This window comes from Haemorhous mexicanus, chromosome 3, assembly GCF_027477595.1.
Source record: "Haemorhous mexicanus isolate bHaeMex1 chromosome 3, bHaeMex1.pri, whole genome shotgun sequence".
NCBI classification, from domain to species: Eukaryota; Metazoa; Chordata; class Aves; order Passeriformes; family Fringillidae; genus Haemorhous; species Haemorhous mexicanus.
This window is the reverse complement of record NC_082343.1, coordinates 90,765,735-90,777,498: the sequence shown is the minus strand read 5'-3', so window position 1 is coordinate 90,777,498 and position 11,764 is coordinate 90,765,735. Positions and strand designations below refer to the sequence as shown.

General features: G+C 35.4%; 1 pseudogene; it reads left to right on the top strand.

The window, feature by feature from the left end:
* Positions 1–8,294: 8,294 nt before the first annotated feature.
* LOC132325729 (uncharacterized) lies at positions 8,295–8,989 on the top strand (annotated as a pseudogene).
* The last annotated feature ends 2,775 nt before the right edge of the window (positions 8,990–11,764 follow it).

The window sequence follows — 11,764 nt, the reverse complement described above, 5'->3', positions numbered from 1 at the left end:
TCATTTGTGCAGATTAAGCCTTCAACCATCTTGTTTCCTTCATTTTAGTAGAACATTATCCTTTTATGTTTTATTTCTGTCTTTGCTTATGAAATATTACATACAAAGTCAGGGTTTGATTAAAAATGTAAATCTTTATGAGTAAAACAATGTCATAGCATGAATCTGACTCCAAGTGTCTGGACAAACAGGTGATGGCTTAAATTTCAGATTTCATATTTTCCAGATTCTGGATTGCATTAGTACTTAACTCTGAACTTCATGTAAAGTGTTAGCAAGTTCTTTTCACAGTTTAGTTAGACAAAACAATCCTTTTCCAGCCCAAGAACCGAGGACACCATTGCAGCTTCAGGCCCAAAATGTACAAACAACGGCGAATTGAGCAGAGCAATCTGGGAGGATGGGACTAAATAACCTGGAGCTGTGTTTGACAAATAACCCCAATATGTTAATGGTCCAAAACCTACAAAAGTTTAAAAACTTGTGACCAGGTGTCCATCTTGCATCCATCTTGGGTCCATCTTGGGCAGAGCCCTGGCTGGGCTCTTGTGCTGCCCAAGGTGTATCCTTTTAATAAATACCTACTTTATTCCTTTGACTCTGTCCAGCCTCTGTTCTAGGTAGCCTCTCCATGCATCACAGGTGTCTGGAAAATTTTAGCTTACCCATTCTGTTGTTATTAACACAGTCTGTGAGGCTTTCAACTGAGCACAGCTAGTACTGTCTGATGAAATGCCTGAGTATAGCCCAAGGATTTAAGGCATCAACAGGGGGATCAGTTCTAGTGCTCAGTCTGTGTTGAGCTACCTGGTTTCTGAAGGGATAGAATAATTGTATGATTCGTGACTTGCTGATTGATATGGATTATCAATAACTTCCTTGAAATGCACTTCTGTGGGTGTGAAATCAGTTTGTAAAAATGATGAGGAAATATTATAATTGGATTTAAAAGAGCTGGGAAAGTGAATTTGAAATGTTTTATCTCAAAATTAATCACATTTTTCACCTTAGTTGCACTCGGAATATAATAAGAGACAGTGTGGTTAATTTCTCCTCCATATGAAATATGATTTACAAGGATATGTGCAAACTATAGCACTTAAATCTCGCTGATGGCCCAGCAGGACACCACTGTTTAGAAGCCAAGAACCAATATTAATAGTAAAGAATTCAGGAGAGAGAATGCTTTTGAATGAAGTCACGTTGAATAAATATATGAAGAAAAGGGGCTCCAGATGAAGCATACAGAAAAATTATACAGAAATTCAAGGTAGCATGTGTCAGGAAAAAAAAAAAAAGCAAATAGGCATGAGTACATGAAAATAATTTCTGGCATAGAATGAAAGGGAACATTTTAAGCCACATAAATGCTAGCTCCAAACAGAGAGCTGAATCTGAAAAGATTCCTACATCCACTCAATCTTGCTTTAAGCATCAGGATTATCTGTAGAAAATGAAAAACTGCAGTAATAGAACTTAATGAAAATTCAGGAGTTCTCATCTCTCAGGGAGTCTTCCCTTGCTACACAGTGATGTTACACAAAAACACATGAGAAAGCTGAGGTAGGGAAAACAAACATAAAATCAAATTTACTGAGTTTCAATGACTGAAGGTTATGGCACAGCTCAGTGGGGGTTTTTCCTGTACATGGTAGATAACAGAAGCCAGTTCCATTCTGCTTCAGCTAACTTTTTGTTAGCTGGAAGAAGTCCCTGAGTTGTTGCCCCCAAAAATTTCCATTGAAGAAGAAAAGTCTTCAATTTTAAAGTTATTAGACATGTCTCTGATACGGGATAGGAGGATGGAAAGACTGCTGTCACAAAACCAGAAACAATCTCTTTTATTTCTTTCTCAAACTGTGTAGAATATTGGAGATAAATATGTGTGTGAACACTGTAGACAAAGTTCCCATCTCTCAGGAAGTCTTGCCTATCCACACAGCGATGCTACACAAAAACACACAGGAAAGTTGAGGCAGTGAAAGCAGGCATCAAATTCTCAAACTAGCAGGATACTGGAGATAAGTATGTGAACACTATAGAAGAACTCAGTAACTGAATCCTACAAAGCCAGCCACCTATTTGTCTGCCTAAATACAAACAAGTTGCTGGAAACAAGGAAGCTCATCAGAATCCTAAAATCATAGAAATGTATGAGTTGGAAGAGACCTTGACATGAACAGGGATAACTTCCACTTAGATAACTATGGTCAAAATCCTGTCCAATCTGACTTTGAACACTTCCAGAAATGGGGCATGCACAACCTCTCTGGGCAACCTGTTACAGTATATCACTATCTTCCTCATAAAAAATTTCTTCCTTATATCTAATCTAAACCTATTCTCTTTTTGTTAAAAACATTCCCTTTGTCCTTATCACTGCAGCTTTTAGTTAAACCTCTACCTTTAGAGCTCCCTTTAAGTATTGATATACCACAGTAAGGTCTTCTATGAATGCTCCAAAAGTAGATTACACTCCTGAGTGCTTAACACTGATTACTACCATGCAAAGTAATTCTTTTCACCATCTTGACATGGCTTTTTCCTTGATGGCATTTTTTTTTAATCTTGAGTTCATCAACTAATCTTAAATTAAACTACTCTGCAAGTAAAAATTTCTCCAATACCCCATTAAAAGTGCTGTAGGCATAGCTACATAGTTTCAAAAAAGGGTATTCACAAGCATGATTATCTCAAATTACCCAAGAAACACATGAAGAAAAAAAAAGAGGAAAAAAAATGTGGTCAGTGAAGAAAAAAGGTGTCTTTGGTATTGACTATATTATTTTCACATACATCTTAACATTTATAAATTATAAATTTAATGGGAAATTTAAGACTTCATAAAAGGGCAAGTTTTTATGCTTTAATACCAAGTCAAATGCTTTGCAAAGTCTAATGAGAATTTCAGCTCTTTATGAAAATGAAAGGAATGGGAGATAAAGTAAATGAAAAGGGTAAGGGCTTGCCAAGCTAAATGACCATATCTTGACCAAAACTTTTATATTTCCTTCTAAAAAAGATTTTTTGTTTATATAATATCAGCAAAAACCACACGGAAGACCTCTTAAAATTACAGCATATGTGAATTTTCATGAGAACATCTGGCAGGTTTGATAGTTAAATGACACATGATGTAAACAGAAAAATAACGCAGACGCCTACTACGAAAATTTTTTTTCTTTAATTTGAATTTGTAAGACCTTTAAACGTCCAGCCGTAAGTTTCCTCTTATTGAATATGATAACATGATTGACAGTAAAGGAAATATATTTGTGGAACCTTTGAACAAAAAAATAAACCAGAAAATACAATTTAATTCACTTCAAATACATAGATATATGTATGTGCAAACATATATTTATATTTATATGCATGCATACACTTATATATGAGTTTAAGAAAGTATCTTTCAGAGATCTCTTTGATATTGTACTTCATCATTAGCTATGGGAATGTGGCAGATTTCAATTAAGATTTAAACATTTTTTGCTTAATCTTCCACTGAATTTTAAAAATATGTTTATTATCTATCCAGATTGTATGCCGTTAACTCATTTGAAAAAAAGAACCAACAAAACAGACATATATATAAATCTATATAAATAAAATCCAAAACAAAATGTAAAAGCCCTTACAACTCATAGATGTTTGGGATTTTTTAAATGCTGGCATTTTTTAACAGATCGATCTACCTTGCATGCTGTTTTTTAATAAAGAAATCTCTCAAAATACATGTTAACAGATGCTGTTAACATCTTTGTAGTCTCAGTTCTCTATAAATTGTTCTTATAAATGTTTAGAAAGAAAAAATATCACAGATTTCTGTACACTTTTTACCATATTGTTTCCTTTTACAGATTTTTTGGTTAAAAATTAGGTCAATAGTCAATCTATTAACAATTTTACAGCATGTTTTGAAATATTAAATATTCTTTGGACTAATTTCTTCTATTATTTTTTTTTTATATTTACAAAATGTTTTCTATTTTTCTTAAGAAAAACAGCATTCAGTCTTGGGCTTGATATGATTAAAATACAGAGAAGCAATGTGACTTTGAACTTTATTACAGTGATTGGGAAGAGCAGAATATGAACTATGACTCAGCCCGAAGTTTCTATTTCCAGCCCTGTGAATTGCAATGATTTAAAAGTTATTATTGGGTCATATTTCGGCCAAGCTCTTCCAGGACCATATTTTAAAGTATCTTTATAAATGCTTTAGATTATTTAGAGAGCCAGGAAATTGAATTTTTGATATTGTGAAAAAATAGGTGTAATACATGGAGTTTGATGACAATGTTATACAGCAAATTATATATCTGCACAATTTTTCTACATCCCTATAGCCATAAATGACCTCTCTATAAAAGTAAAAACTTAGTTCAATCTGTAAGTATAATAATTTATTCATTATTCTAGAATTTCAGACCAAAGCTAGTATTATTTCTAGGAATATATTGTTATTTCTTTGTCTCCTAAAAATCTGAATGAATATTGGGCCTTATTTGATAGTCTCATGACAATGATGCAATTTCTTTTTAGCAAAACCTGCCTTTCAAAAGAAAAATTTAGTCCTAAAAAAACATAAAAACTTCAGCTTCCTGAGTTTATATATTAGCATTTTGTCCTCTGACTTGTATTTTTTATAGTAACTAATAAACAGGTGGATGTCTTCTAAAAACTAAAGTTTCAAAATGTGATTTTCTATGACTGGTGGGTAAGAAGAGAAAACGAAGCATGGTCACACTCCAAAATCTAGACGCAGATAAGCAGCACATACTTGATTCTGTGTGAGAGAATGCCCCTCGTTTAATGACCTCATTAGTTCCCTTTCACATACTGTTTTTTTCTTATGTGAGATCATAGACACTATTTCATGTACAGGAATATCACCATTATTCTTCCTTCCTTTCCACACTTCTTTTATACTTTGTATACTCACCCATCTCCTTCTTTCTGCCTCTCCCCTGTGGGATCTCAGCAATGAAAAGTGTCTAAGAAGGAACAGGCAATAAGTAAATTTCAAAAGATTTCTTGGTTATAAGTTTCAAATGGTCAGTAATGCCAGTCCCTAGAAAGCCAGCCTTCAGCCTTTTCTACTGGAAGGGCATGAGACCTGTGTTATGCAATGACTCCAAGCTGAGAGGTGCATTTGGCACAATCAAAGGATGGAACGTCATCCAGAGGGACGTGGAGAAGCTCCAGAATTGGGCCCACAGTAATCTCATGAGGTTTAACAGTACCAAGTGCAAGGTAATGCACTTGGATCAGAGAATGGTACCAATACAGGCTGGGGTATGAGCAGATCCAGAGCAGACCCCCCAAGAAGAACTTCAGGGTACGGATGGATGAGCGGCTGGACATGACCTGGCGACACGTCCTTTCAGCCCCAAAAGCCAAACTTATCCTGGGCTGCACCAAAGTAGCATGGCCAGCAGAGTGAGGGAGGGGATTATGCTCCTCTGCTCTGTCCTTGTGAGACCCCCAGACCTTCAGAGCTGCATCCAGCTCTGGGGTCCCCAGCACACAGACCTGTATTATCAAATATAGAGGAAGCCCAGCAAAATGGTAAAAGGGGTGGAGTTTATTACTTTTCCTATGAGGAAAGGCTGATAGAATTATGTTTGTTCTGCTTGGAAAAGAGAAGACTTTGGGATGACTAAATTGCAGCCTTTCAGTCCTATAACAAAACCTACAAAGATGGAAAGGGACTTTTTACAAGAGGATGTAGTGACAGGACAAGGGGGACTGGATTCAAATTGAAAGAGAATAGGTTTAATTAAATATCAAAAAAATCTTTTCTGTAAGGCTAGTGAGGAACAGAGAAGTTGTGGATGTACCATCCTTGGAAAGTCCAGGTTGGATGGAGCTCTGACGAAGTTGATCTCGTGGGAGGTGTCCCTGCCCCTGACAGGGAGTTGTAACTAGGTCCCTTCCAACCCCAGCAGTTCTATGATTCAATGATTCTATTATTAGTTCCTGTGGAGAATTTTTTAAAAGAAAAATCGTTCTTTCTAGTCAATATTACTCAAAGTAAAGATATGTTACTTTCAGCATAATGAAGTGATTCTTTTGGAGAATGCCAAGAGGATTTTAATAATAACATTAATGGAGGAAGTTGATTTGATTTCCTTCTTATCAAATCAGACTACTAGTCTCAGACTGAAATCTTACCAGTACAATTTTCTGAAGCTGTAAGAAATTCTCTGTATACATTAGCAAAACCTCAAAATGGATATATTTCTATTCATCTGGTTTTGCAACTAATCCACCCTGTCCCACTAGTTCTTTCAAAATAAAAAAAAAAAAAAAAAAAAAAAAAAAAGAAAGAAAAATAGCTGTATGATGGTGGGGTTACAGAGAATTAAGGTGAGGGGAAATGGAAGGACCCAAAAAAGCAGTAAGGGGGAACCTTGGCTCTGACCCTGTTCCTTCACAGAAAGAGAAAAATCCTGTAGGATTTCTCTGGGAAATACTAACAATCCTGAATGATTTCTCCCTTTATTCATGCAGCTGTCTATGAGCAGAGTACCTATTATTCTTTGAAAACATATTTTAATGGCCTGAAAATCAGTGTCTGGTCACATTTTCCTATTGATACAGACTCTTTTTTTTTTTTTAATGATACTTTTTGATTTCCTTCCTGTGGAACTGAAATGAATTTAAATATTTCTTTCATATCAAACATAGAAAACTAAACTAAGGAATTGAAGTCAAAGTATGAAGAAACTACTCATTGCATATAAAATATTCTCATTTTAAGAAAGCATGAATCTTTGGCATTAAGGAAAGTTTTGCAGGAGGTCATATATCTCAGTATGCTATGTGGTTTTGTAAAGCTAGAACTGAGAAAGTCGTAAGGACTCCTTTTATACAAGTCTAAATTCCTTGGAATTAAGAAAACCAACATCATAAGATAGAAAGATTCCTTCTTCCTTTCATCCTGTCTGTTCTTTTTGGAGTGATATGTTAGGTAATGTTCCACTTTCCTCAAACATTCTGTTGATATGTTATCGAATTATAACAGTTAAGAACTTATTTTTTAAGCCTGAGTGAAAAAAAATATATTTAACAATTTTCTTATTTTATGGAAAGAAGAGTCAAAATAAATGAATAGTGGATATTTGATTATGGATTTAAAAAAATCACCTTTACATAGACTAGGTTAGATGAGGTAAAGGATGACAGAAGATGAACTGGTAAAATGGGGATATGGATGTTTGAGAATGCACACAAAATTGCAGTTTTGTTTTTATTTTTCTATTAGAATCAAAGATATTATGAAGTACACTATGTGAATTGGAATTTATTGAGAAATTTAGTTTAGGTTTTTCTAACCTCTATATTTTCCTTCATGCAAATTTATTCCTTGATTTCAACAAATAATTTACATATCAGGACTTGAATTCCATTAAAGCCTATCCAATGCCAAAATTGCTTTTGTTGTTCTAGTTTGTGAGTCTTTTCCTCTCTCATTGAATGCTACCATGTTTATGGAATTTTTCCTTCATATTCCTAGACAGAGAAATTCAGTTCCTGCAATTGTTTCTGGGTTTTACAACTTAATTTTCTTTATCTTAATATTTTACTGTGGCAAATTTCATTGGGTTCTGTTGTTTGGTTTGTTTTTTTTTTCCTTGTATAGCTCTGTCTTTCTAAATATGTTCATGAAGAATTGTTCAGCAATTTCAAATTATTAGTAGAAAAAATCTTTTTGTGTGTGTGGATGTTTTCTGGGGGGCTGCTTTTTTCAAGCTTAATGTTAAAACAAGGTTTTATGTTAAAAATAAGTTCTCGATTAACTCTCCTAACACAAGGTGATTTTCCCCCCAGAGATTTATTTTTTCTTTAAAATTCTGTTGTTTTAACTTATTTTATTCTCTTTCAGATTCTTTAGTGGTCTTCTTTTTGTAGTGACTCAGCTGGACCTACTTTTAGCTGATTTATACTACAATATGTCCTTGTATTACTGGACTCCAAGAATTTCTGTAATGAATCTTTCTCTAGTCCAATACCTAAATATGTAACACAGAAACATAGTGACAAAGGTTGAAGAAAAGGCTGAAGTACTTATTGTCTTCTTTGCACCAGTCTTTATTAGTAAGAGCAGTTGTTCTACAGGTGTTGATCTCATTGAGTTAGAAGAGGGACAGGGGGCAGAATAAAGCCCCTATAATACAAGGGAAAGTGGTCCATGACAGGCAGTTTGCTGAAGACACCAAGGTGGGTGGGAGCATTGATCTTCTGGAGGGCAGGAAGGCTCTGCAGAGGGATCTGGACAGGCTGGATTGATGGGCCAAGGCCAACAAAATGAGGTTGAACAAGGCCAAGTGCCAGGTCCAGCACTTGTTCACAACAATGCCCTGCAGGGGTACAGGCTGGGGACAGTGTTTAGAAAGCTGCCTGGTGGGAAAGGAGCTGGCAGGGCTGGTCAACAGTCCGCTGAACATGATTCAGAGTGTGTCCATGTGACCAAAAAGGCCAATGGTATCCTAGCCTGTACCAAAAAAGGAGTGGCCAGCAGGACTAGGAAAGTTTCTGTCCCTCTGTACTTGGTACTGGTGAGGCCACGCCTTAAATCTTGTGTTCAGTTCGGGGCCCCTCACTAGCAGAAAAGCATTGAGATTCTGGAGTGTGTTCAGAGAAAGGCGACAATGCTGGTGAAGGGTCTAGAGAGCAAGTTCTATGAGGAGAGGCTGAGGAAGCTGGGGTTGTTTAGCCTGGAGAAAAGGCATCTCAGAGAAGACCTTATCACTCTCTCCTACAGATAACCTGAGAGGAGGTTGTCACGAGCTGGGGATCAGTCTTGTCTCACATGTAGCAAGCAACAGGACAGGAGGTAATGGCTTTAAGTTGTGCCAGGACTTTGGATATTAGGAAATATTTCTTCACTGAAAGAGTTGTCAAACATTGGAGCAGACTTCCCAAGGAAGTGGTTGAGTCACCATCCCTGAAGGTATTCAAAAGACGTACACATGGCCTTTAGCAATGTGTTTTATTTATGGAATTGATGCTGCTGGGTTAATGGTCGAACTTCATGATCTTGAAGGTCTTTCCTGACCTAAATGATTCTATGATTCTATAAGTTTGAACATTTGTTAGTATGATAGCTATGATCATTATTAGCCTAGAGTAAGTAATGGGAAAATGGTAGAATCTTCTTCTAGAATGTAATATGTCATAAAAAGTAACTTGAAAGAACAGGAGAAATATATTGACTTCTGCGTAAAGATTAAAAGAACTAATTTTAACAGGTAGATGACGACAAAGTCATGACATTCTACAAATATTTGAAGGCTTTTATGATGCATAAGAACTGATCATTTTGTGGAATAGTGGAATAACAAATAAAAAGTAAAAGAAAATTTGTAGTTACTATCAGGGAACACTTGGCAGTAGGGAGATAGTGATATCTTATGGAGACTATTAAAGGTAGATTCTGAATGGAGTTAGAAAATATCCAGTAGGCAAAAATCCGAATAGCCAGTCTGTAAATCTTTTCTGTCTCTCTTTTGAAATCCCCTGCAATTTCTAATTGATTAATAGGGTGAGATCTGAAATACCCTTCCAAAGTCTAATGTTGAGATCACTATATGCCAATACTTGAAAATACTTGGGTAGACCTTAGAATGTTCTGGTATTCTGTCTGATCCTAATGCATCTGTGTTGATTGAATCCCCATCATCCTTTCCTGCTTTTCTCCATGTATCCCAAAAGAATTCTGTAAGCTGTCTGGCAGATATGTGTATTACTGGGGATTTGAAAGATAACCAGGAGCTGAAGCAGTACAAATTCCAAAGGAACACTCATGTTAATCAGTAATTGTTTAATTCTCATCTGGGTATTAAAACAATGTATTAAGAAAAACCAAAACAACATATGTGACACAGACAAATCTGGGTCTTTGGCATATCTAGAGTGAAAAGCACCACTAAATAACTGTCTTTGGGGAAATAATCTCTCATTTTTTTATTCTGACTGTTTATTGACATATCTCTTTTTTCCTGGTTACAATGACAAAATAGTCCATTGCAGGAAAAAAGGAGAACCTTATTCAGAGAAAAGGTATTTTGACAAATACAAATGGCAAGTAAGGGAAGAAATGGAAAATTAGAGGGGACTTAGTAGATCTTCTCCAGTATCAGAAAACCATGATATACAAGAACCAGAATTTTTGTCTTTATTGGAGAAAACATAGGTTTGTTTCATTGTGGTAATTTCTAATTCAGTTGTCAGCTTCCTCTATATAAAAAAAATTACTCCTAATCAGGTCTTCAAGAATACTACAACAATGTATTCTAACAAATCACTTCTCTAATCTATAGTTTCTAAAACTGATTTCTTCTATTTAAATACAGTCTAAACTATTTTATTGATTTCAATTTTTGTGTTCAATGGCGTTCTGGGGTTTGGGTTTTTTTTTTGTTGTTGTTTGTTTGTTTGTTTATTTTGTTAAAAAAGCAGTAACATTTTAAAATATATTTTATTTACATTTCTCCACAAAATAAAGATGCATAGTTTAGGTTCTATTCTTTTTCAGTCCTCCTAATTTTTTGGTTGTTTGGTTGGTTGGTTGGTTGGTTGTTTTGCACTATATTCTTTTACTATGGGTTCATCTAAGTGAGCAAAGAATAATATAGGTTTTCCTTAAGATGCAGTTTCAAAAATTATCCTTACCCTTCCTGAAGAAGCTCACTATATTTTTGGGAACTTCCAACATTTTTTCTTCTTAAAGAGAAAAAATGTTGGCCAGTCTTAAACTAATAAAGTTGCAATGCATTTAAATGAAAATGCTAAAGGTCATCCAAGAGGTTACAAAATCCCCAGACTTAGAAACTGTGAAAACTTGTCTGGATAAGCATCTGAACAACCTTATGTATCACTGAAGTCAGCATTCTTTGAGCATGAAGTTGTACTAGGTGAACTTCAGAGATGCCTTCCAAAATTTTATGATATATTTTGTATTTTGTGAAAACAGCTGTCAAGAGGCTACAGACTGCTGTTCTCACATCAAAATTCAAGCAAGTGTTTTGGGGGCCCAGACAATGTCAAAGCTCAGAGACAAGGCCAGGGTGCTGGGTTCTGAAGGCAGAGAACAACCAGAAGGTCTGGTCTATGTAGAAAGTGATGGCTTATCGACATGGAGAGTGTAATTCTGAGGTGTCTTTAAATAGTAGGTGATTAATATCTGGATCATTACATAAATACAAGCTTGAGGACTGGCCCTCCAACTTCTCCAGAGCAATAGAAAAGGTTAGTTGTGATCCTGGTTGTGTGAGAGCTCAGCCAGAAGCTTCAGTACATATTGAAACTGCGGCCACTATTTATCCCTCTGTATATACATTTAGACAGTTGTTAGAAAACTGCATCCATTGTGGGAAGCCTGCTAAGATGAAATTGGAAATGTTCCATGCACCATTTGGAAGGGTCTTTGTGTGTAGTTTCAATTCTAGGATACAACTGTTATCACCATTGTTTCAGTTTTTGGGTCAAGTGTCTATGAGTGTCCAAGTTTATTTATTGTTTGTATACGAGTTAAAAGCAAGCAGTTTTGGTTTGGTTTTTTTAATTAAATATGCTAGAAGAATGAGAGTAGTCTATCTCAGACATTTGAATTTCTAGTGGTTTGCACTTCCATGTTCTTTCACTTCAGATTTCTTGATTTTATTTTTTTTAATTAAAAATTAGATCCAAAAAAAAAAAGGCCATGGCCCATCTCAATTTGCCAGTTTATTTTGTTACTAATGCCTGTGAAAATACT